A 27,827-nucleotide genomic window follows, 5' to 3' on the forward strand; every position below is an offset into this window, starting at 1 on the left:
CTAATTGTAATAGATCACCTGAAAAGCGTTGTGACGCTAGTGTCACTCCATCCAAACTTTGCCTGCATGTTGAGAAGAACCAGGAGTGCTTTCAATCTAGACATACGTGCTCCATTATACAATGGCGTATCGGCTTCACTTTTCATATCATCATAGATAAGCCTTTATGAATCCATGATTGTCTCGATCATTTTATCAATCTCGGGCTAAAACATTGCCTCGTTGGGAATGTGCTCTGCATGATCATCCCCCGAGCTGTCAGAGGTTACATCTTGCGGCCTCACATATGCTGCTTGACCAAAGCGCCTGCAAACACGTCTATTGGGTTGCAAGATTGCTGCTTGTTGGCCAGCGTCAGAGTTATAATTGGCAACAACTCGATCTATAATAGATGGATCGAACTCGCCAAATTCGCAATCGTGCTGCAAAGAAACACGTCTTGTCCGTCGCACATCATGCTTGCATTGATTACAAGGACATAAGACCCTCGTTGAGAGATAGGTGTTTCGGTTGGACGGTCCCACATCCTCGTCACTACTCATAATGAGGATAAAAATATTATAACCTGGACAACAAATTTAATATTCTATTGGCATTCTTCGTCTTATCTCTCTCTCTCTCTCTCTCTCTCTCTCTCTACCTCACATTCTCTAGTCATGTCCAATCCCCGCACACCTCGGTCTAGAGGTGCACGGAGATCAGAACCACCGGGTTATAATCTCGTCTTTATTGGTCAATACCTATATTTGTGGGTACAAGAAATCTACAGACCCACGTCTACATGATACTGCATGTAGTGGACAAAACCCTTTTGCCTCTTCTCTAGTTGTAGCACTTCACAGCATCTTAACATCTTTTCACAGTAGATCTTTTCACTGTTCGTCTAACTCTAAACCCTAAACCGTAAGTAATTCTTGCGTGGACTCGATCTAATGTAAATAAGTGTAAATCTAAATAAACATAAATCTAACTAAAAAAAAACCTAAATCTAATTTAACGTAAGTCTACATCTAACCTAATCTTTAACGTCTTTTGGGATAGTTTCCTACGACGTTAAAACTCTCTTCTTCTTGTGTGTGTGTGTGTGTGTGTGTGTGTGTGGGTAAACCTAAATAAACCTAAGTCTAATCTAATATAACATAAATCTAAATCTAACGTAAATTATGTTATATTAAAAACAAAGAACTAAACTAACAGGGATTATAAGAACCTTAAAACTGATTTAACACATAATTTTTCACATAACTCGGCAAAAGTTGGCATTCTCATCACTAAAGATGTGAGAGTTAACTTCCGGCGGTGACGCTGCCTCATCTCCATCCACATCTGACGACAGCAATTGTCCCTTTGGACCGTTCTTGCTCTTGTTACTAACTTTGAAGTTGCTGTTGAATGACTAGAGGTTTTCTAGATGGTCATTGTGGGGGACGTAGTGACTCTTGCCGCCCTGAAGATCCACCTTCTTCCCTATCTTCTGAAGACATTTCACCAGTACTTTTGGATCGACGAAGCCCACCATGAGTGAAGGCAGCAATACCCTATATTCCATTGAGGGCTTTCTTCACCCGCTTCATGCAGGCATCGCAGTCTATGGAGACCTAAATCTAATATAATATAACATATATCTAAATCTAGCGTAAATAAACGTAAATCTAACTAAAAATAAACCTAAATCTAATCTAATTTAACTTAAATAAACCTAAATCTAATTTAACGTAAGTCTACATCTAACCTAATCTTTAACGTCTTTTAGGATAGTTTCCTACGACGTTATAACTCTCTTCTTCTTGTGTGTGTGCGCGCGTGTGTGGATGTGTGTGCCAATAAAAAGAGATAAATGGTATAACCTTTCTATCACCCATGCCAAGTATGATAGATTGGTTATGCCATTTCCCTCTTGAATAATAGGTCTTGAGTTCAACTCCTCGTCGGCTAGATCTTTAGGTCTTTTAATTTTAATTAGTTTCCTACGACTTTAAATTAGTTTCTCTCTCTTTCTCTCTCAATGTGTGTGCTTTTTTTTGTTTATGCATGTTTTCTCTCTCTTTTCCTCTCTCAATGTGTGCGTTTTTTGTTTATGCATGTTCTCTCTCTCTTTTCCTCTCTCAATGTGTGTGTTTGTTGTTTATGCATGCTCTCTCTCTCTTTTCCTCTCTCAATGTGTGTGTGCGTTTTTGTTTATGTTTGTACTCTTTCTCTCTCTCTCTCTCTCTCTCTCTCTCTCTCTCTCTCTCTCTCTCTCTCTCTCTCTCAAAAACACTATGTGTGTGTGTGTGTGTGTGTGAGAGAGAGAGAGAGAGAGAGAGAGAGAGAGGGAGAGAAAAAGAGGGGAAGGGAACATGAGAGTGAGGAGAGGGAAGGAGCATACCGGGCTCTCCTTCCTCTCCTCGTGTGTGTGTGTGTGTGTGTGTGTGTGTGTGTGTGTGTGTGTGTGTGTGTGTGTGTGTGTGGAGAAGAAAGAGAGAGAGAGAGAGAGAGAGAGGGAGAGCATTACCTGCTCCTTGCTTGAGGGTGTCGAAAAACTCAGATGTGAGATCTGAGTTTTTGGGCACTCTCTGTTAATTTTTTTAGCCCAGCCGGCGTCGCTATGAGCGTCGCAAATTTACAAGTAAATTTGCGACGCTCATAGCGACGTCATGATTTTTTTTTTTTGAGCGTCGCTGTGTGAGCGTCGCTAATATGAATAGCCTCTTGTAGTGCCACCTCAAGCTCAGCCCTAGCTTGCCTAAGGTCAGCCTAAGGTCAAAGGCAAGTTTAGGTCGGGTTCCCACGTCAAGCACACCCCTAGCTTGCTTAAGGTCAAAGGACTTTTAACACTAAACATTGGAGGTCTTTAATGAAGCTAACCCTAAGGTCTTTTAAGATCTATTAGTTAACCTTGCTCTTTGACAAACCATCTCTCATTTGGGCCCCTTTATCATTGGCCCCGTGTTGAGATGGACCCGTAAGAACATGTGTATATTCTAACCCTTGTTCTTGTTTATTATCCCACAATAAATGATCAGTTTAATATGAGAAAATCATTTGGGTTGGTTAGATATTAGATATTTAATGACATCCACAAATGAATACTCATCAAACTTACCTGCAATGCATTCATCATCTTCTAGCAGACCATTCATCTTCAATCCTCTTTGTACACTATTTAAATGTTGTTGTTCACCCCGCTTTAAGTCCTCACACTTTGTAAAAGAAATAGATCCATAGTCTGTTAATCCTACAAAACTTGTAGAAAATGTTTCCTTTGCATATACATCATCCGAGAACCTTTCTCTTCCAATACCACTACAATACTGCTCTACTATGGTACATGTCTAAAACTCCTCATATCCCTATTGTCCTTGAATTCTTTGTTGGTCTTTTACAAGGGTTGCTCTCTAAGACTTTCAAAATTCCTTTCATGGTCCACATACACAGTAAGAAACTGTACTACACGCTTCCCATTCATGTTCCTTATCCTAGCATAAGTTTACCCATCATCCATCACCTTGGTTTCCATGCGAGTAGCAGTGATGTATGGCTGGCCAAGGATAAGAGGGTATGAAGACATCTCTTGTACAAAGAAATTTTGGTAATCTTGCACATCCCCTATAGTCACCTTTACATTTGGACAAGGTCCGTACAGCTCTTCTGATGAGTTGTTTGGTGCACGGATTATCCATCCATGATTTATATCAATTGGCCATTTTCCTTTTTGATATAGACTCTTTGACATAAGATTAATCTCTACCCATGATATATCAGTGTAATGTATGGCTCTTATAAGTCTCCCACTTTCACTAGGGTCTCTGTAGTCGCTCTTGTCCAATGATTCTTAGAGAAGTAACTCTTGTGAGTGGTCTCGAATGTATCTTCATCCTCCAAGAAGTGAACCTGTTTTACTCCTCCCCTAGACTTGTAGCATCTAACAACAGTTTCATCACCTTGCTTGCCATAGACCTTTACTCCTTGTGCATTTAAAGTCTCTTCTTTACACTGTACATGGATATATTCAGTAAGAGACTGCAGCTTCCTCTTGATGATATTAATTATCTCTTCATGGAACTCCCTCTTTGCTATTCCAAGGACTTCACCCAAGGTAAATTCCACCTTACTATTTAAAATCCTCACTTCCAAAACCTTTTTGAGATCGGTTGCCGCCTCTATGTTAGATTGGAGTTTGTAGGCTAGACCCTTTACTTTAGATTTCATTGCATCCTTCTCCTTGTCTTTAGAGGCTTCTTGCATAGGCACTCCGGGGATAGGCATCTGCTGCGGGGAACGTGATCTAGGAGGCACTATGTCATTTTTACCCCCACTCCTCATCGCCCATTTTGAAGGCCCTTCATCCCCATTCTCATGCCGATGTATCTCTCGATAATGGCCTCATTGGCTTGACGTTTGGCAGTGTATGCATGCACTGACAAAGAATCTACAGGGTCTTTCCAACCTGTTTCTAGCCGAATGCACTCTCTAGCTTCATGTAAAACATCTTTAGTCACTTTACCCTTCATAGAAGATTCTATCACCCATGGCCATAATTCTCCAATCCCATTAGATAATAGGCTCCGCCTTCAACCCATAGGCGGTTGCCTCAACCATTGAGATGACATGGCTAGTAGCCATGTCGTCAACTATCTTCTTTATCCCACCTTTATCAAAGTTTGTCCTTAAGAGCTTACTTGTTCACTTAAGTGAATTTTTCCATTTTTAAAGAAAACAAGCTCCTTTGTTAAAGCATCTTTGAAACTTTCACAATCCCACCTTCCATGGTCAGTACTATCACACCATATGCATCTATTTACAAATCCTTCTATGTTCTAAGGTCGTTTTACTGTAGATTGACGTGATGGTCACCCCTTATCTTCTAGCCTTGTAAGCTTTAACTTTAGCTCTTGCATTCCTTTAACAATATCATCGAGGATGGATTTATCACTCTTTGGAACCACAATCACGGGCTTCATGGGACTCTTGGGAACACTTGGGGCTTGAGTAGGGTTGACGATCATCTTGTCTCTTCGTCATTGTCACTTGGCTAATAGTGAAATTTCATCTTTGACCTCATTCCAATTAGTCTTTAAGCCCTGTTCCGCATCCTTATCCTCAAGCAGTAACTCTAACTTCTCTTGAATCTCTTTGCCTGCAGCTTGCAAATAGAGATTTGTCCTCTAAGTTTTGGGTAGCCTTCTCAGTCCTTGAAACTTCACCGTAGCGGCATTCAAATTCCCTTAGCAGTTGGTAGGTGAAAGTCCCTCTTTTGGCCGAACTACCCACTCTAGAAAAGTCCTCTTTGTCACTCTTTTGGAGTATTCCAGGAAATACTCTTCTTTCAAGGCTAATTTGAATGCTTCCCAAGTTTCCCCATGCTCATTTCTAATTCCCCTTATATGTTCTCTAATCTCGGGAACCACAACTAGTTCAAAACTTTGCACCATCTCTACTTTAGGAACTCGATGAAGATCCATCTCCTTTACATATCCACAAAGATACTTTGTTACATCTTTACCTTTCAATTGGTCCATTTTCTTCACCACAGATTGAAGCGCTTTAGTTGAGTAAAACTCCCTTATTTCCGCAGCTTGCTGCTGCTGCAAAAACACCGCAAAAGCTTGAAACAACATTTGCATTGTGACTGGATCAAACCGAACCCCCTGTTGCTCTTGTTGCTCCATAGATTAAAACGTTTGTTATGATACCTTGAATGAAGCTTTTGAACCCTCACCCTAGCCTACTTCGCGTCGGATTCACCAAACTTGTGTCAAGAAGTGCAGAGTGCGGCTAGGAAAGCGCCGGGCCTTTGACTGTGAGAGTTCGCATCAAAATCAAGAAAGTTGTAGAAGATTTGAGGCTAAAAACACACTAAAAAAGAACAAAACTCCAACCATGAAAGCTTCTCTTTGAAAAATAACCAAGATCAACTCAAAACTCTTGTGTGTCTGATGATTTGGTGTAGCCTCACTGCCAATTACACAGTTACAGTGCTCTTTCACCCTGATAAAAACTCTACACAAACGCTTCCATTCTTCGTCATAGCAATTTCATGGTAGCTTCAGAACTTCATTATACATTCCCAAGTAGTTATTTGAAGAGGGTAAATCCTAATTGGTGGCCTCACAACCTCGAATACAAGGTTAGAACAGCACGAGACTACACTAGCATACCTTCGGTGCATGCTTTGTATCCCTTCACAAAGGAGCTTACAGTGCTGATGTTCTACTTCTAAAATGTTCCCTCACTCCTCATAGTCATCGCACCGTGAGTGATGTGGAATTTTGAGCCATTGACCAATTTCGGGTAATTTTTTACCATTTTTTGTCATTTTTAGCCCAAAAATGCCCTTTTTTGCTCGTAAAAAACCCAAACGACCTAGGAAAAATCCCTAAAGTTGTGGAAAAATCTCATTGGGAATAAATTTCATCTTGAACTCATTTTACCACTTGTCAAGCACTCTTGATGCATCTATTCCTCCTTCGCATGAAACCTGCTATTTTTGGATCGCCCGCATTGAACTTTCCAGGCAAAACGAGTGTGCCACTTCGATACACTTGACATTTGTAAATTTCCAAAGAAATATTAATAGGCATGTATTTATGTGAAAAGCCATACCACAGTGCCACGTCTAGGCCTTCGCTATTCCCGCAAGGTATATACACGATTGCGATCGTGGCATCTATTTTCGCATATATCACATAGCATTTGGTCCCACACAGCAAAAGCATTGAGAGTGAGGTAGATATTGAAGTTTCACATTATGCACCTGCCATGACATGACACCATCCATCCCAAAGTGACCTCCAAGTGAACACCATGTGATCCCGACCCTGTCATTTTTGCTATATGATTCTATGTTTACACCTCCATTTCAAGTGGTACACGATAGCTTAATGAGAGAGTCAAGGCCTCCTACGACATAGGTGGTGATTTCGAGTCACAGGGGCTCAATCGGCAGTTGGAATCTTTTTATTCTTGAGAATAAATGGATGGTCCGCATTGTTCGAAGATGGTGGACCGTAAATCCTACTTGACAAGGGGGGTGTCAAATAGTCACGAGGCTTCAGAACCCCATATATTCCTTGAAAAGGATATTTTCCTCTCTCATAGTGGTGCTTAAAAGGGCTTCTCCAAGGATCTTTATCAAACACTCACCAGCTATGGCTTTTCAACCTTTTTTTATCAGAGTTGGGATAGCTTACCCCTAGATGAGAACGTCCCCCCTCACATCCCAGCTTCAACTTCTGCTTGCAATCTGGCTCTTGTTGTCTTGTCTGATGAGTATTTGTCTTCTAAGTGGCCAATGATTGAGCTTTGTGCCTTTTTGCACTCTAGGCAGTCTGTCAAGATCTTACCCCTCTTCTTTCCCCTCTCCACGCTGATGATCTGCAGAAGAAGGACAACGTCAAGAAGTGGCATAGAAAATGGAGGGGCTTTGCGAAGAACGAAAAACGGATCATTGTGATGGAATGGGAAAAGGTTCCCAAGTCTCTACGCTCGCTAAATGGGCTAGATATGGGGCTGGTGAAGGTCCCTTCACTTTTGTGAAGGTCCCCTTACATTTTGGGTGAAGGGCCCTTCACTTTTGTGAAGGCCTATGAAGCACGGATTATTTTTTCAAGGGCCTCTTGATAGAACCTTTAGACTAGGGTCCATGGGGGATCCCTCTAAGGTGACCGGACAGAGGGCCAAACATGTTTTTAGACTGTTTTCTAGGCAGATAGCATTGCATATGTGTTTTTGAGGCCCGATTGTCACGGGCAGAGATACAGTGCGCACATGGAGCACATTATTAAATCACATGGAACACATGGAGTGGACGGGACCACACCAGTGCTCGAAAGAAACCTAGGTTTAGTGTAATCCCACCTACAAAAGTTATATTTGAAGGTGAGAAAATCTATAATTTTTTAGACTACATAAGGAGTACGTCCTTAGTGAAGGGTGGATTTTTGGATGCAAATCTGGACCATTGGCAAAAGCTTGTCGATTAATGGGAGATTAATGCCACGTGACAAGCTAATGATAATTTTAAATTATTTTATATAGGACCTTGTGAGAGGGTGTTGACATTTGTTTACCTGTATCTTTAAAGAGGGACAATGACTTTTGTGTCAAACATTATTTTTTACTAGTACGGCCGGCCACCTTCGACGGCCTCTCTCTCTCCCCCCCTCTCTCCCTCTTTATCGCGTGCAACTGGGCTTTTTTTCCTTTTAGACTTTAGCCTTCAGGTTGCAGATTGCGACACATGTAAAGGGGAGCCCTTCCGCCATATTATGTTAGTAGATGCCTTTGAAATATATTGTAATGTGAATAGTTCATTGTTACTTTTTTTCAAAAAAACATAATATTGTATTGTGACCGTACATGTTTAAAAATAATAGTGCCACTTTCTATTTTTCTCATAGAAGCTTTTTATTAGGAAATTTCACCTTGTTTGAAAAACTAGTGTAATTTGGCCTAAAAACCTTCAAATTTTCAATTTTCAAATTTGTTTCTCATATGTAGGTTTACCAAGTTTCCGAAAAAACATTTTTTCCGAGCACTGGACTGCACGCACATGTTGTCCGTTCAAGCATTGACATTGTCAACATGACGCAACATCTTTTTGCAGTTGGTTGGAGAGGTTCTGTAGCCTCTGAGGTCCCAATTGAATCGGAGGCATTTTGAATTATTTCTCTGCTTGATTGAAGGAGCTGTGAGAGAGAGAGAGAGAGAGAGAGAGAGAGAAAGAGCGCTCCCAATTCGCCCAATATCGCTAAGCATGCAGCAATCAAGCAGTGCTTCGGAACCCCATATCTTCCCTGCGAAGGACAGTTTCCTCTCTCATAGTGGTTCTCAGAAGGGCTTCGCGAAGGATCTTTATCGAACACTCACCAGCTATGGCTTTTCCACCTTTTTTTATTAGAGTACTCGGCATAGCTTACCCCTAGCTGAGGACTTCCCCCCTCACATCCTAACTGCAGCTTCTGCTTGCAATCTGGCTCTTGTTGTCTTGTCTGATGAGTATTTGTCTTCTAAGTGGCCAATGATTGAACTTTGTGCCTTTTTTGACTCTAGGTAGTCTGTCAAGATCTTACCCCTCTTCTTTCGCCTCTCCGCCGATGATCTGCAGAAGAAGGACAACCTCAAGAAGTGGCACAGAAAATGGAGGGGCTTTGCGAAGAAGGATAAACGGATCATTGTGATGGAATGGGAAAAGGCTGTCAAGTCTCTACGCTCGCGAAATGGGTTCCTTACGATGCTACCCAAGAGGGAGAGCCCACGTACATACACAGGATTGTGGAAAACATCCTCACCTCCCAAGGGCTCGCTCCACGCAAAGTGTTTGAGACTAGCTACATGCAAGGCAAAGATCGCCTCTGTAGGGCAAGTCTCTCACACTAGCCTCATTCTAGTCGTTCATTCTTTCTCATTGTGTGTACTACGTCTGTTGCACAGATTATTTCGGGTAAGTTTGAGAAGATGAAGGGTTGGCAAGTCGGTCACAATTCCTGCGCTGCTCGGAGGCCATTCCCAGATCCATTAAGCTTGTCTCGATTTGGATTTACTTGCGTATTGGGTCTTTACACACTTCCTGGGAGCGGCAAGTCCACTTTGTGTCGAAGCATATGTGACTACTTCGGCCCCGTTTACAGTGGCCGGTCCTTCTACGTGGAGATTCCAACCAATCTTACCCCTTCCATGTTGGTTGACACACTAAGCCGCTCATTCAATCTGACCATGCCATTATCACACATCGATCAAGTGCACCGCTACTTACAAGTTCTCAATTAAAGCATTTTTGTTTAGAATATGAGGCTGTGGGTCTTGTGATTACACTGAGGTAAATATGTGCCCACGATTCAGGAAAAAGGAAATCGTGGCAAATCTTGAAAATGCGGGCGGAAAAAGGGCAGACTGCAGGTGCCGACTGCAGTGTGCACACAGAGAGAGAGAGAGAGAGAGAGAGAGAGAGAGAGGTAAGTTTGCTTGTCTTCTCCCGAAGTTTTGGCCGTATCTTTGAGAGATTCTCTGATGAAGTCCGAGACCTCCATTATCATAGTTATCCTTCAGCCTATCTTTATGCATGACGTGGGTGTGACCTTGCTGAGGATGCTCTTTGTTGGGCTTCCTCCACATTGCTTTGCTAGGCACCTAGTGTAGGGTATTGCATGAGTAGAGATAGCATGCACAGAAGCGGGAAAGCCAAGATGCTCCACAAAGTCTTTGGTTCCAGGTAATTCAAGAAGAACTAGAAGAGAAGTCGACAGAGGTAGAAGAAGGGAGGCAAAGACAAGAAGGCGAGGACAACATAGGCAATCAGCCCACTAGCAGCAACCGAATTGTCTTCAACCTTTTGGGGGAACTAATGTGCTAACACTGCTATGCCTAGTGACTGTAATGATATGTACATAGATTGTATACCACAGCATGTAAATGTTATAGTGACAATTTTTGGCTTTCTAAAAGAAGCGTTAGAGATGTGTTGGGTTAGGCATACTTTCAATGTTTTCAGTGATGATTGAGACTTACATTAAATGTTATTTTGATTTTAAAGTATTAAATGGATATTTTTATTTCACCTTTCATTTCACTTCCTCACATGGTTTGACTATTAAAATATGTGAGAAAGTCATTCAAAAATTCTGCAAATCTCAAAGTTTCTCCTAGTATTTCCAATGTTCTTCTTTGTGAGGAGGAAACTCGATCAGCAGTCGCTTAAAAAAATAAACTTTTTCGAACGTTAACACTGATTGGAATCAAGCTATAAAATACAAGAAATGTAAAGCCATGTGAAGTTGTGAAATGAAAGGTGAAATAAAAAGAACTAATTAATATATGTGCGTGCATGTGTGTAGAATTTATTAGAATTAGGCAAGGTGAAGCTTCACTTTAGTATTCTAAAACAATAGAATGCAAAATAAAAATAAAAATGTGTGTGTGTAAAATTTACTAAAATTATGCAAGGTGAAGCTTCACTTTAGCATTCTAAAATAATAAAATGCAAGAAAAGTAAAGACATGTCATGATGTGAAATAAAAGATAAGTTTGCATCATGCATTGAAAACTAAGGGTTTCTTTTAGAAAGCCGAAAAAAGATTGGACACACTTACTCAATCGATATCAAACAAAAGAAGTCAAACCATGTGAGGAAGTGAAATGAAACGTGAAATAAAAACATCGGTTTTTCTTCCCTTTACCATGGTTTGCATCTAGCTAGTCTCGATTTTTAATCGGCTCAAGACAAAGCTAAGGCAATCCTTTTCCAAACACTGATACCAGTTTAATTCAACCTAGAAATTTTATCACTTTCTTATTGTTTTTGAAAGCCATCATGACCCTTTCACTTTTTTAATATCGACTAGTTGGTGTATTCTTGCAAATGGATGTTTATTTGAGTATATGTGAGGTGAAATGTCTACAACAGTTTTCCTCAATTCATCGATTAGGTGATACAACTTATGAGTATGAAAAGATTTAGTGTATTTAGATATCCGCTAGAGATCGGTGACAGTATCTTGATGTGATGGCTAAACAACTTGCAATAATCAGGATTTGTGTTTGGAATCATGATGGAAGCGTGAGAGCAACAACTTCTATCACGGGGAATGGGCACCATGTACCAATGAAAAAGAATATACTGAACAAGTTTAAGCACTTCAAATAACAATTAAATTGTAAGAGATAGAAAGTGCATGACACATGAGATGGGGAGTAGCGGATCAGTTCCACCCCAAGAGAACACTGGCCCCAAACACTGGTTACAAGTCTATAGCAATAGTTGAAAAGAAGCTTATAGATTTTAAGAGGCTTCTTTGGTTACAAGTCTATAGCAATAGTTGTGCACTATTGGCATAAAGCAAGGTAAAAGTTCACTATGGCCTACATAAAGGCCACGATAAGAATTCAATAATAAAAGGTCTCTTTGTGAGAGAAAATAAGAAAGTGACACTAATTTTTATAACATTTGTTATCACTATAGAATATTATGTTTCTTGAAAAAAGTATAACAATAAAATATTTAAACTACAGTATATTTCAAAAACATAAAAACTAATTTTGGAAAAGCACTTGGTCATGAGAGTTAAAAAACTATTTTAAAAATGTAAAAACTCATAATGATCTACAGGCAAGGTGAGAAAGAGAGGGTAGTGTTTAAAAGAAATAATTTCCTTAACACTGAATATAAATGATAGATTTACAAAAGTTAAGCTATTAGTTGCTATTTATGATTAAAGTGTGCAAACTTCAGCCATAACAATTAAAGTACAAAAAATAGAAATAGATAATTATTATTTTTAATTGAAAAATTACTCACAAAGCTTAAAAATTTGCATTCTACAGGCAAGGTGAGAAAGAGAGGGTAGTGTTTAAAAGAAATAATTTCCTTAACACTCAATATAAATGATAGATTTACAAAAGTTAAGCTATTAATTGATATATATGATTAAAGTGTGCAAACTTTAGCCATTATAACAATTAAAGTACAAAAAAAAGAAATAGATAATTATTATTTTTAATTGAAAAAACTTACAAAGCTTAAAAATTTGCATTTTAAAAAACTTTGACCGATTAATTGTTTGCTTATGCATTCTTAGAGGACCTCATTAAATTATTAAAGGTTTCTAAAAGCTTGCCTTCTTACAATACATCTTGTTTATCTCATTTTCCATGAATCATGCATGTCACTATATAAAATCATTCATTCACAAAAAAAGCATCTAAACACAGTGAAGATATTTTTTAAGAACTAGTTAATGTATCTGAGGAGATGATATATTTATTTCAAAAGAGTGTTTGGTTTAACATTTACGGTATCAGAAAAGTCAGAAGTAAGTTGTTTCTACGGTTGTGGGAGCTCTGTCGCTTTGCGTCTACAGCCTGCGAGGCTTGCATGAGGTAGATGATTTGGGCTTCCTTCAATAAAGCGGGCTGCGAAGCTGCTATTGCTAGTCGTGCAGATCTGTGGGGAAAAGACTTCAGTTTGAGGGTCTGAATGCGTCTGAGGAGGGAGACCATCTGCAGCCCCACCCATGGTTTGTCACACGGTCTTCACCCCTCCCTCATTTTTGGAGCTCTGGGAGAGGCCGCCGGCCACCCTCTTGCCCCCTCTTGGAGGGGAAAAATGGTGGCCATTTTTCTTTTTGTTTTCCAAATCTAAGTGGCAGGTGGGGTTCGAGTGGCAGACGACTTCTACTTGGTAGCAACGCTCAGTACAGGCAGCTTCTTATTATGGTGCTTGGCTCTCCTTAAAAAGCCGGTATGTGTTGGAACTAGTCTTTTTTGGATTTGGTTTGTCATAAAATCTAATATCTAACTAACCCAAATGATTTTCTCATATTAAATTGATCACTTAATGTGGGAGAATAAACGGGAACAAGTGTTAAGATATAGGTATGTGCTTTTAGATCTATCTCAACACGGGGCCAATGTAAAGGGGCCCAAAAGGGAGATGGTCTATCAAAGAGCAAGGCTAACCAATGGAGCATAAGTCCTTAGGGTTAGCTTCATTGAAGACCTCCAATAAATGTGTGTAAAAGTCCTTTTGACCTTAAGTAAGCTAGGGTTGAGCTTGAGGTGGGAACCCGGCCCAAGCTCGAGGTGCTTGTCTTGCTTGAGGTGCTTGTCATGCTTGAGGTGTTTTTCATGCTTGAGGTGCTTGATTAAGATGCTTGAGGTGCTTGAGTGGCTCCATGCTTGAGGTGCTTGACTTGCTGCATGATTAAAGTACTTGAGGTGCCTTGAGAAGCTTGCCTGAGATGCTTGTGGGAACCCCCCCTAGTTCAAGTGCTTTGTCATGCTTGGTGAGTAAGGTGCTTGATCACCTAAAAGTCAAAAGCATTCCTACAAGAGGGGGGGCGAGCCCTTTTCCTAGGGCCTAGAGAGAGAACACCCACTCACACACACAAGGGAAGCCCATCTTGAAGAGGCAGCAAGGACACATGTCAGGCCCCTACCCATGTTACCTTCATGTGTTGCTTGAAGCCTATTGGCTAGGCTTCAAAGGGGTCCAATGATAAATTACATGAATTATCTAATTGTTTTAGCATTTATCAAGTCCTCTCTCTCAAAGGGGAAAGGGGGACACTTGTCCCAAGGCTACCCATATTGCTTGTAATGGCTCCTGCTTGTGATTGGCTAGGCCTAGAGGGGTCCAATGAGCTTCAGGCATGAGCTATAAAGGGGGGTCGACCCAAGCAAGCTAGGGGGGTGCCTAGGGGGTATACTCACCCACACACACTCACAAGCACTCTCATTGTGTGATATGCAAAGTGCAAGAGCTCCCTCTCCAAGCAAGTAGAGGTTGAGAGCCTACACCAACACTCTTGGCTATGGAGTGCAAATCCAACCAAGAGCCATGCTTCAATGCTTAAGGCTTGCCATCTCCTTCTTCTTCATTACTATGCTATTATGTATGCTAGCAACAAGAGTATGATAAGTGAGGAACTAATTCTTTCTCCTACGAAATGTTTCTTCTTCCTCTTCCCTACCCTCATTCCCTGCTAGCTCTCTCCACCTTCGAAGGTGTTTGAGGTCTTGGGACTGAGGCTTGGGATAGTTAAAGCTTTCTTCAAGTTTATGTTATGTTTGTGGTGCATGAAGCCTTCCATCTTCATGGCATCACCTAGGTCACAAGGAACACAAAGACTGTATTGTAACAAGTCTCTCTTTATGGGAGAAATCATAATACAAATGCCTATTGGAGGGGGGACCGGATCCACATAAATCCGGTCCTCAATTGTTGTCATGTTCTCTAAACTCTCTCTCTTGCAAAAGTATTGTCTATGCCAAGTTAACTAATTGCTATGATTATGTTGATATCTTCAATTATGTCTACCCGCTATGCTCACAAAATCATTTCTTGAAAGTACTCTCATTAAATTCCGCTATTCTCAAATTGAATAGGCAAATTCCATTACATGGTTTGTGGATGGTGTTGCTTCATCTGTGCCGTGGCCCTCGGGTCGATGATGGGGACCTCGGGCCCTGCCCTCTTTCGGCTTGCTCGTGTTACTCTTCATTGGGGGAAGGTGTCTCCAATGGCAGCACAGTTATTTAGTTTTTTGCAATGTTGCTTTTTTGTTATGATTTTCTATGGTATGCGTGTGTGAATAGGGTGGCTTCCCAATACACCATGGTCTTGCACGGTTTTGTGAGTCCTGAGTTGTTATGATGTATATTGTGCTTCTACTTTATTTCACCACTCACATTTGTGACTTTGAAAAAAAAACATTTGCAATATGAGATAAAATTCAATACTAACCAATTTTTACCATGTACAAAGGACAGTGCCTTAACTTGCCTCACTCTTTTGTCCTGACTAAAAATAACTTTGCATTTTTTGATTCTTTCTTGGATACAATTAAAAATCAAAACTCTTCATGTTTTCATTTCAAACACAAATTGGAAAATGTAAAAGGGCTTAGAAAATGAAAAGATTCTTGTCACTGGGAAGTGAGAAGACTATTATTCTATATAAAGAGGTGGCTTTGTATATATGCAATGTGTCGGGCTTTTGTGGAATTTAGTTTGCTTTCCTAATTTTAAAATGATTTGTGGTACACAAAAACTCAATGCAGCTCTTGGAAAATTTTATTTGAAAGGACATGATATCTTTCTCAATTCTCCTCAAGACTTAAATAAGGCTCTTCAGAGGGACACATATCTACCAACAAAATTTGAAGGACCTTTATCCATACTAGTACAGCCAGCGGGCTTCGCCCACCTCTCCCTCTCTCTCTCTCTCTCTCTCTCTCTCTCTCTCTCTCTCTCTCTATGCTCCCGGAGTTGTAGGCCACACCCGCCGCTTGAAGGAAATTCGGAAGCATGACAGGGAGGGGGAACTGGAATTCCCTCCCCCTTTATCCTTTTTATCCATATGGATACTAAGACCTGTAGAGGCCAAAAATCTGTTCTCGCTCGCTCGTTGTGTCGACTAGAGTCTAGCTCGTCTCTGACATTAAAAATGCTCCTCCTCCTCTCTCTCTCTCTCTCTCTCTCTCTCTCTCTCTCTCTCTCTCTCTCTCTCTCTCACACACACACACACACACACACACACACACACACACACACACACACTCTCGTAGACTAATCATACACACGCGAAGCACGCACACACATTTTTTAGTAACTCTCCCTCACAAGTATATTTTATTGGTTTGAGATTGTAGGCTGTGTCTCTAATCAAGGATCATTCACTCTCGGGGACATCAATGCTTGTAGCAGTGTGGACAGCATCTCACCCGAATCATATGAAGCAGTGCAGAGAATCCTCCGCTTTATCATTGGTCCAGGTAGCAAAGTGTTGCTCACAGCCCGTGCCCTTGATACGTTAGTGCTTGCACTAAAAAATATGCAACGTAATTTCACATGTGATAGTATGCGCATGCCCAATATAGACGAAGATGAAGCTACTAAGCTCCTCTTGGAAACAATGAGCGTAGGAGGTGATGATCATGGCCAGCTGGGGCAGGAGGAGGAACTAGTGGTGCGCAATATTCTGCGCATGTGTTGTTTTCACAGAAAATTTTTCTAGCCTTTGGTTGTGAAGAGAATGGGTGCCATGCTGGTCAGCAATGAGAGAGATGTTGTAGATGGATGGGCTAGAGATCAAAAGAGGAATTGGAGCTCATTCAACGACAAAGTTATTGAGGGATACCTGGAGGATGTGGTGCTAGAGCTCATCCTGAAGAGCTTCAAGGACTCATTGGATGAGGATCTCCAATGCTGTTTCTGGATGTGGATCTCTTTATTCAACCTGCTTCTCTTCAAGAAAGTTCGCATGAGTGGTCCATCCGGCAGCTAGGCTTCATGCACGGAAAAGATGAAGCAATTGTTCAGGAACTGGTAATTTGTTCAAGATGAAGAAATTGTTCAGGAACTGGTAATTTGTTGCCTTTCTTTAAACTTTTGTTTACGAAATAGCTCTAGGCTCATACATATTCGTATTAGTGTGGCATCCATATTATTGTAATAGGTGCGGCGTCTCAGAAGGCTTTGCTTTATCGAAAAAAATATTGGTGACACAGATCGTACCATTGTCCATGATGTCTATGTGAACTTTGCCAAGAGTATCCAAAACAAAAGGTTTGTATGTTTTTCTTGGTCTTGTGTGAGGAGGCAACATATCAATAGGGAAGTAGACTGGATGCTGGAGGAAAGATATAATATAGAAAGGCCACTAAGAGCCATGATCTTAGAAGCGGCAGGGCTCGAGAGAGTTAGTCTGAAAAAATTGTCAAGCTTGAAAATTGTAATCATCAGAAAATGTAGATCATTGGTGAAAGTGAGGCTTGCAGGGTTGACCTCTCTTGTTAGTATAGACATCAAATTACACTACAACAAAAACAGGTGCCTTTGATGCAAATTTCGACGCGAACCATCGAAAATTGCGTCGAAATCTTTGTCCCTATGAAACAGACGAAATACGCCTTGATATCTACGTCGAATGAACCTGTTTTCGACGCGTATTTCGATGACTATATCAACACGTATTTTGACGACCATATCAAAAAACAAATTCTTGGGCAGAGGATAGGCAGCCTGGCTTGTGCCTAGTGAAAAGATGGACACAGCCGCAGCGAGACTGCCTGTCCTCTGCCCAAGAAAGCGAGCAGCACCAAAATCAACTGTGCTCCCACAGAAATTTCGGCAGAGTTCCCTTCGTTTTAACATAAACTTTTAAAAAAAAACCATATGTATACGCCTCCTACATGATATCCATGTAGGATCTCACATGAGATTTAAGGCACAACTTGATGGAAGAAATGAAACAAACTTTGTGCAAAACCATAACCAAATTAAAACCATAACCATAACCATAACCATAAACAAAACAATAACCATAAAGTTAAACATAACCATAAACAAAACAATAACCATAACCATAATGTCCATAAACAATAAACAATAACCATAACCATGTCGATACAAGAAAGAAACACAAAGATGTGTCTTTGTCTAACAAAACATGTATAGAAATCCACTGATGACTCGCTCGTCACAAACTGCACATAAAGGGACAAGTCACGAAATTAGTATGATATTACTTCACATATACTAAATTAATTAAGTCAACTCACACATATTATTTGTCTAAATCAAAAGTCTCACCTCAATCGATCAACGAGACTCTAAGGCCTCCTAGTCTATAGGCTCTCCTGCGGGGTCGGTAGCAAGATCATTCAATACTTCATAAATGCCTCTCCGATATCCATCTGTCTCCTCCTCGCGTGTCGGGGCTCGATGCATTGCAAGATTCTGCGTTTATAGAAAAATCAAAGTAATTAAGAATACATGATTCACCACTCTTGAAAAAAAACTCCATAGCTTGGATTTGAAACTCATAAATTCATAGCGAAAGGTGTCCAAGCGTCCGCTGCCAAGATGAGATGTGCCCCTGGTCGTCCTACATACCTCCGCGGCGAGACGCTGCTGTCTGAACCTCGTGTCCCCGCTGTCTCCTCATCCTCCCTGATCTGCTGGCACAACTCGTGTGAGATGCCCGAAGGCTTCGCCGAGCCCGGCCTGAAAGCCCAACGAGCTGCATCTCGATGATGTTTCACGGTTTCCCGTGCAACATTCGTGATCCACCTCCTCGGAAGCTCATCTGAACCCGGAGCAGGCTAATACTCTCTCATGATGGTCTCCAGTATGTAAATGATTTTGCTGCGATCCTGATGAGACCAAGACGTCATGATGGTGCTAGAAAACTGAAGTTCCATGAGCTGGCAAACCCGTTGTCTCATCTCAGTCTCGACACTATCCATGTCAACCTGTCCATCTGGCCGTACAATATAGACCTTGGAGGAACTAGGATTGTGTGCCCCCCAAGGTGTCCGAGGTGTGCTAAGAGGTGTGTCTAGGTAGGATGGAGGTCGTGAGTGAGGAGGGGTCAAAGCATCTGTGGACCCTCCTCCACAGAAACCACCACTTCCACCTGACGATCGCCAAGATCGGCGAGTGTGCTTGTGCTGCGGAGATGCTGCCGTACCCGCCTCTGCCATACCCCTAGGTGTTGAAGCGGCCGTGATGAGAGACCTCACAGGTGTTGTACCCATAGGCATCCCCACCCCTATAAGCTTCCCCCCCATAGGCGTCGAACCCTCGGGTGTGAAGCACGGAGGCATGGTACCCGTATCTCTGGCTATCCAATACTGAGACGCATTTGCCATCTGAGTGGGCGTCATCTGTGTGATGAAGCCCATAAATGCATCCGCACTCATAGAAGCGGGATCTGGCGACTGGTCTACCATACTAAAGTCCTGCACAAAGAAAGTAAAAGAAAGCGTCAAAACACCTTTGTGTAAATTAAGAAAGAGCTTAATTTTAAATCAAAATCTTCACACAAACACTTACTGGCCTCGACTAGTGAGGCATAATCGATAAGATCTTGCACTGTATCATCGTCTATCTCTAACTACAGACATAACTCTGTCCCAACTCGTTCTGGAGGATTGTATTCATCTACAAGTGTCATATCTGCCTCATCTGCATCATCTCTCGTATATCTGTCAGCTTCCTCTGCCATACCTTCGTCCATCTCATCTAATGTCACAGCAGTATCTGTGTCGTTTGGCCGACTTTCCTCCAGGATCTCTTGCCCTTCAAATACTTGTTTATTTCTTGGATCAACCTAACCACAAACCACCATTGTCGCTCTCAAGGGTCCGGTACAGAGACCACTTTCTTGCAATGTTCGGGGAGAGCAAATGTGTCGCTCGCATCTGTCCAAACCTTTGTAGAATCTATCTGCACAAGCTTGTTCCCATCTGTGCGTACCATTGCATTGTAACCAGAAGTAATCACCTTGAACCACTTCACATCCAACAAAAACATCTCAAACCCTCTGAAGCTGACTTTCAAGATATTTGACACCAGACCACAGTAATCCAGGTTGCTAGTGCTCTCATTCGTGTCTCTAGCACTGGCCCTGCTCTTTTGCATAAACTAACCATTACCCCACTGTCAAACGTGTTTCTTCTACTGTAAATTTGTTGTGTTCTGAAATGCTTTCCATGCGACCACAGTGCCATGCATGTATGATACCTCCAGTCACATCCAATAGCGAGCTCTTCCTCTTCTGGAGATATGGGTTCTTCGATCTATCGAGCTGCTCTCACTGTCTTGTCCAACCATGCCATTGTAGGGAATTCAGGTAGAGGAGCGCGATGGTCTGGCAAGGGTAAGCCTCTAGTCGTTCGGCTTTGCCTGAAATCGTGTCGCTCCTTATTGCGTCTCTCTTTCTCTTCTTCGTACCTTTCAAACCATTTTTTCATCGGCTCTGAATTTAGTATATAGAACTTCATGATCTTTTCTCGCATGGCGTCGTCCATTTTCTATGGCACCCCTTGCCCCTGCGGCTCCTTTCCCACCAATCTTGCATCCTCCTCATCGCTCCATAGTCGAGGTAATTCGGGGTCAGAAACGGATAGAAATTTGGTTGTCAAGACAAGAGACTCTTGCACCAGCCATCCTTCTGCCATGCTCCCCTCTGGACGCGCTTTTTGGCGAACAAAACCCTAAAGTGTTTTCATGAACCGCTCTAGAAAGAACATCCAACGGCTGCAGACTATACCTGCCACTGCAACCTCATCTACTACATGGATGAGAAAGTGCATTTGGATAGTTAGGCAGCTTGTGGGTAGATACTTCTCAATCATGAAAACTGCCTCAATGGAGTTAGCCCTTGCAACGACTGCAATGGATTCCTCTCTTATCTCCTTGGAAGAGATCCCCCGCACTAGCTCTGAAATCTTGTATATGCAGGACCACACTTCCTCCGTTAAACACTCCTTGATCACAATTGGAAGAATAAACTGCAAGAACTTATTCGAGTAGTGCGATTTCAGTCCTGACAGTTGATCATCACAGGTGAATGCTGTTTTGAGACACCGCATGCATCCTGTTAGCGTCCTGAACTCTGAAATCACCCTTTTGACTTGTCGTTCCTTGCTTTTTAGCAATACCCATGGCACTCTTGGAAGCTTTGTTTGGCCCGCTGCATTGGTGAAAGGCCACAGCTCTGGCATCTTTCCAACTGATTGCAAATCATCTCGTGAGGCTCTGTAACATTTAATGGCCTAATAACTTGTGTGTAGCGGAAATTAGCATGAACATAGTGGGCATTTCATTAGAATAGATTCCTACTGAGAATTACAAGGGTGCTTGGGTGGAGAGAGCAACAAAAAGAATAACACCTAGTTAGATAGCATCAACAATACTTTCAAAAGAGAGAGAAATTAAGCAATTGACAACAGTTGAGGACCGGATTTGCATGGAGCCAGTCCCCCCTCCAAAAGGCTTTGTATTATGGTTTCTCCCTTCAAGAGAGACATTGTACAATACAATTCTTTGTGTTCCTTCAGGACTAGCTAGTGCAATGAGGATGAAAGCTTAATGCACCAAGCAAAACACTTAGCAAACACAACTTTAATTATCCCCGGTGTCATACCCAAGACCTCACACACCTTCGAAGATGGTGAGAGCCAGCAGGGTATGAGAGTAGATTGAGAGGAAGAAGGAGTATCTTACGAGAAAGATGTACATCTCCTCACATAATCACTCATATTATCATAGCTTAGCTTGGTAATTAGCTTGTAGAGGAGATGAGCACGCATTGAAGCTTGGCTCTTGGTTGGATTTGCATCCACATGCCAAGAGTGTGTCGATGTAGGCTTCTATTTCACAAGCTTGGAGTAGGTGATGAGCTCTCCATTAAAGCTTGGGAAGAGATAGTCTTCTCTTTCTTAACACATGAGATTGTGTGTGTGATAATGCCTTGCAAAAATCAGCCCCCTCTCTCTCTTGGACAAGCTCTCTTGCTATTTTCTCTTGGAGGCTCCCCATTGGACCTCCACAGGGCTAGCCTATCACAATTAAGCAACATGAGTGATAGCCTTCTGACATGTGTCCCCCTTTCCCCTTTTGTGAGAGCTTAATAAATTAAAATTAATTGATTTAAATGAATTAAATCCCCATTGGACCTTTCCCCATTTTGACCAATAGGAATTAAGTAGCCCATTGGGCTGCTCAATTCCTATTGGACCCCTTCACGGGCTGTCCAATAATCATCCAGGAGACTTAATTTTCATTGGTTCTTTTTATTAAGTGTTTTAAAATTAATTAGGCTAAATTTACTCTAGCCTAATTCTCATTGGTCCACTTCAAGGGTCATCCAATAGGAATTGAGCACACTTTGGGAGCAACTAGCTTAGGCATCTGACATGTGTCCTTCATTCCCTTTGTGTAAAGGGGGCTTGTACGTGTGTGTGTGGCTTTGTCTCTCATCCCCTACTTGCTAGGATCGCCCCGTACTATGTAGGGATATGCAAGACTTTTTGGTCACACACGAAGCATCCAATTTCCCCTAGGGTTGACCTTTGGACACAACCTTTGAATTTTGGAACCTTAGCATTTTGGAAGTCTTAATGGGCTAAACCTTAGGGTCTTTTTAGCCCATTTTTGCACATGGATCTTCTGCAGATGGCCCCCCCTTTGGATCCCTATTTTCCCTCCTTTGGATCCCACCTGTCGCCGGTCTGCTAGCTTAACCAATATTCTATCTTTTTCTCCCCTTGCACTTCCCCATATTAAATGATCAGTTTACCACGAGAAAATCATTTAGGAGAATTAGATATTGATTATGATGACATTACCTCTCTCTTGAAATCATAGTCGTCCTCGACTATGGTGTAGAGAAGATAAAGCATATTCATGAGTCCTTTTCTTAGCTGGTAGAGGATCCCTATGTTACCCTACGACATCATTCCACAATGGATGACTAGTCCATTTGGCGCTTGAGAGCCTGAGGCTTCCGCAAGCATGTCTGCACATTAGTCCTATCAATCTTCCATAGTAGAGTGACAAGCTCTACTTGGTGTTTGGGAGACGTCGTCTCCGCAAACTTGATCTAAGCATGCATACTACTTCATTTTTGTGCACAATAAAGAAAAACAGAGTCCTATAAGACAAAAACTTTGTTCATTTTTAACATTTTGTACATTTGCTTACTCTTGGGAAGCATTGTAAGCATTGACAAGGTTTAGGTTATCCTTTAATTGTATGCCTTGCATCCATCTAGCATCTTCAAAAGGATAATTCTTAAACTTAATAAGATATCGTCGGATAGTCTTACCACCTCTTAGTACCTTGTCTTCATGTCGAAGAATGGACTCGAGCTGCAGCACCTCCTCTTGGTCATCGATCTCCGGTGGGTCTTCAATAGTTGGTTCTTGAGGTGGCTCTCCTTTGTAAGGCTTTAATAGGCTCACATGGAAAGCATTGTGTATGAGACAATGATTGGGCAACTTGAGTTGATAGGCCATCTCATTGATTGGCCTAAGAATCTGGAAGGGACCATAGTACCTTTTTGCTAGTTTAACATAGTACTTTTGGTGGCCCGTAGGATTCTTGCCCGTTGTGTGCCTTAATCGAGCCTTGGGAAACTTTAATAAGACCCAATCATTTTCTTTAAAGGTTTGGGCTCTTCTGTTCTTGTCAGCAGCAGCCTTTTGCCTTTGTTGTGAGATAGAGATAGCATCCTTAATATTTTGAAAAGATTCTTGTAGGTCTCGGCTATACGCATCTGCAGCGAAGATCTTCCCATGTACCTTAAGTAGCAAGGGACTTTTTTATCTTCCCTCAATTACCTCGAAAGGTGCTTTTCCCGTGGAAGTATGTACAGTGTTATTGTAAGCATACTCCACTAAGGGTAAGTACTTCTCCCATTGGGATCTTTGATCTACTTCCGTTACATAGGCTTTTAGTAGATCGAGAATGGTTAGGTTAGCTATTTCACTTTGGCCATCGGTTTGTGGATGATAGGCCGAAGAGAAGTTTAGCCTTCTCCCTAAATTCTCAAAGAGACCCTTCCAGAAATTACTGGTCATTCTAGGATCTCTATCCGACACTATGGACATTGGCAAGCCATGGTACTTGAAAATTTGTGAAATGAAGAGGGTTGCCATTTGATGGGCTTTGATAGTCTTTTTGACAGGTATAAAATGATCTTGTTTACTGAACCTGTCTACTATCATCCATATTCCCGTATTCCCATGGATAGACTTAGGCAATCCAAAGATAAAATGATCCATGGATATGCTCTTCCATGGTGAATTAGGGATTGGCAAGGGTTGAAGCAATCCAAGTTGCTTCCCTCTATCAAATTTTGTCTTTTCGAATACCACACATTTAGAAACATACTCTTGTATGTTCACTTTCATGGTAGGCCAATAGAAATATGTTTCCATTCCCTTTAAGGTAGTGCACTAATAGCGCAGGTGAGCAAAAATGGAGATGAGCTAGGCCTAACCATGCCCTTCTCAACTAACTCATGCACTTGCCACATAATCTCCTCTTGTTGAGCTTGAGAAACACTACAAGAGGTTGTGTGCTCTTGTGACGCTGTTAGCGACGGAAATACACTGGGTTTTTATAACCCCTGGCGTCGCTAAAAGCGTCGCTACGAGAGCGTCTCTATATGCGACGCTATAGGCGTCGCTATATGTGTCGCTATATAGAGACGCTCATAGTGACGTTTACACAGAAGTCTATAGCGACGCTTATAGAGATGCTCCATAGCCATAAATAGCGACGGTTATAGCGACGCCCGAGAGAATGTTTTTTTGGTGATAGGGCATTGAATGCCCTGCCACCCATCAACCATATTGTACTTGATTCACTTTTTAAAAAAAGTGCAAGGGTAGATAATAGACCCAAAATAGTCACCCACAAGACGCATTGTTTGCAAAATTGACAAGCGTAAAATTGACAATTGTACACATCATAGGCAAAATGAATTGATTGGCAAATGTAATAATGACAATTGCACAACATCATAGGCATAAAGAATTGATTGGAAAAATGAACTGCGGTGACAAATGTAATAATATACATGGTTCAAAAAGACGTATAAAATGCGTCTCATGATACATAAGCTATGAGAAAGCCTAAACTAATGCTATCTAGCTATGGCTAAACTGACGTCGTCTAGTCAGACGTCTCATCGCGTCCAAGCGGCGTATCTGTCGGATTCTGCAAAAAAAGACAATAAGACAGCTTTCAATAAGTATAAACATATAACGAGATTTATAAAACAATACAAAAATTAGAAAAGAGTAAACCCTAATAGTAACCATGCCGCCGCGAGAACTGAGAATGTCCATCAAGGCATTTAAGCCCTTCCTGCCTGCGTACTCGCGCTCGTACGGTGTGGGATCACGTCCTGTCATCGACCACTGTCAAAACATACAAAGATTTCATTATGTTAGAATTAAAAAACTCATAAACCCTAAACTATCGAACATAAAGAGCAATGCGAAAACACTTACCAAATCAGCCGCAAATGATGCCCATCCACCGCTCCCCAAGTGGTGCGAGCTCCCTGCCTCTACTCGCGCTCTGGTTGCATCCTTTTGTTGCTTCCACTTGTCGGGATTCTCGCGCGCTGCTTTCTTCGCATTCTTCCAATCTTCTTTGGCCAGCCAATCTGGCCTGTTCCACCCATGCTTGATTTCTTTTTGCACTTCGGAACGCTTGTGTTTGCAGTATTCGCGCATTCGAATCTTCATCAGGTCTTCATTGAAGCGCCGATCCCGTGTTGGAACGGGAAACTCATCATGAAGTATGCTGATGACTCTCGCTTTTAAATCACTTGGTACTTCACTCCATTTTTTTAGTATGTAGTGTCTAAACAGCTGAGAGCAAAGACCACGCATGCGCGAGATCAGCTTCTTGCCGTCATCATCCATGATGATGCCGCCGCTGAAGTCGACGGAGTAAGGCAAGCCCTCTGGCCGGTGACGCGTGAACCTGGGTGTCCCGGCAGGGGTCTCTAGCGGCGTGTCGATGGGGGTACGGACGTTAGGTGTCTCCACCGGCATCTGGGCCCCGAAGCGAGGAGTGTCAAGTGGGGTGGTCCTGGCGGAGTAGGTAGAGTTGTGTAGCTGCTAGGAACACTCAGTTGCGCGAAACCTGGCGTAGATGGCGATGCTATTGCTGGTGTGGGGGTGGGCAAAGAAGGGGAGGGTAAAGAGCCTCGTCGAACACGAGGCGGTGTGGAGGCATCGGCGGCGGAATCCCCACAACAACCGCCACCGCCACCACTAGAGCGCCGGTGTTTAGACGAGTGTGAAGATCGTCTCGTCGTCACTGAAGCTTCGGAGCGCGCTGAATGCTCCAAAAGAGAGGGAGATACGGATGGAGTAGGAACGCGCGATGATGCGCCAGAGCGATGACGCTCCACGTACCACTGTCTCTGCTGCGGTGACAAAGAAGAAAGAAACTCCTCATCATCCATACCTGCATTAAACACACGAATGTTTAAACTTAATATTGAATGAATAGAGTAGACAATGACGCAAAGACCATTAACTACAATGACGTAATGACGCATATAAATACAATGACGCAATGAATCGAGTGATAGAAGAGGCAAGTCGAAAACTCAGAATTTTCAATCAAAAGATGTGAGCGCGAGTAGAAAAGAGCGTTATACACCATGGAAGGTACTTAGAGAGCCAGAGCTTTTACAACACGGAGCAAAATTGTTCAAATACAATATTTGTGGCTTTAAGAGATCTCTCTCTCATCCTCGCATAACTCAGCATAACTTCCTATATCTATATAGAGCTCTCCGTTTAAACACATATCCTCTGTTTCATTTTGTAGCTCCTCTGCATGCACCCCATATAGAGTAGTAGCATCTTGATGCTCGTCTGGAACCACTGCAACGGCTTTTGATTGAGCATCTTCTCTGATCTCCTTCTGCCATGCTACCCTCTGGATGTGCCTTTTGACGCACATATCCCTTAAGCGTTTTCATGAAACGTTCTAAGAAGAACATCCATCTGGAATGAACTGTGCCAGCTATTTCCACCTCATCAACTATGTGAACAAGAAGATGCACCTGAATGGTTAGCATGGTAGTAGAAAAATGTTTCTGAAACATGCACACAAGCTCCGCAGCATTTAGTTTGGCGAATGGTATGGAGTCTACATTGATCTCCTTTTGTGAGATCCATTGCACCAGCTTTGCAAGTTTGTAGATTGTGTTACGGATGTTGAGAGACAAACATCCCTCAATGGCAACCGGTAAAATAAACTGTAAAGTATGTGCAGCAATGATATTAAAGTCCACATTTTATGAAATGATATTAAAGTCCACTATGAACGTACCTGACACATTTTATGCCAATCGTGTGACTTCAAACCGGTAAGCTTTCCTTCTTTAGTAAAACACGTTCGGAGCGAGTGCATTACGCCAGTGGGGGTCCGCAAAGATCGAATGGTCTCTTTTACTTTGCGTTCTTGGGCTCCTGTGAAAATCCATGGTGCTTTAGGGAGTTTTATCGATTCATCAGACGCTGTTTGCGGCCAATATTGCTCCATACGATCCACATTTCTAAGGTCAACTCTGGCTCCCAAAGTATCTTTCTTGCCGGTCAGATGGTCCCATAGTAGATTACCCACATTCTTGAATATGTGCATTGGATCGAGCAAGTGATTGATCATGAGTCGGGGCCAGTATGGTAACTCGTACCATAGAGATAGTCTCTTCATCCCTGGAGGCAATCCGTCATCGCACATCTCCTTCTGCTCTAACCATGCTTGTGCAGACATCCTTGGTGGCTCTCTTCCTAAAAAGCCATCGCGTAACACATGATTCTCTGGAAGATACGCTTGATGACCTTCGCAGATTTGCTTCTTCAGTGAGGGCGCCCTACGTGCATTCAGTCTAGGTCCACATGTGACACATGCTCTGTATCCGCTTGTTTGAAGCCCTGCATGTATACACATGATAATAGATCAACTATGGGAAAAAACAAGATTTACAGTGTATGAGTGAGGAGTGTCAATAGATCACCTGAGCA

The 27,827-nt window shown here is 42.1% G+C and overlaps 1 pseudogene; it reads left to right on the forward strand.

Annotated features, from left to right (window-relative positions):
• Positions 1–8,737: 8,737 nt before the first annotated feature.
• On the forward strand, positions 8,738–17,317 carry LOC147430724 (uncharacterized; annotated as a pseudogene).
• The last annotated feature ends 10,510 nt before the right edge of the window (positions 17,318–27,827 follow it).

This window comes from Adiantum capillus-veneris, chromosome 21 (genome assembly GCF_014529385.1).
Source record: "Adiantum capillus-veneris isolate H3 chromosome 21, ASM1452938v2, whole genome shotgun sequence".
Classification (NCBI taxonomy): domain Eukaryota; kingdom Viridiplantae; phylum Streptophyta; class Polypodiopsida; order Polypodiales; family Pteridaceae; genus Adiantum; species Adiantum capillus-veneris.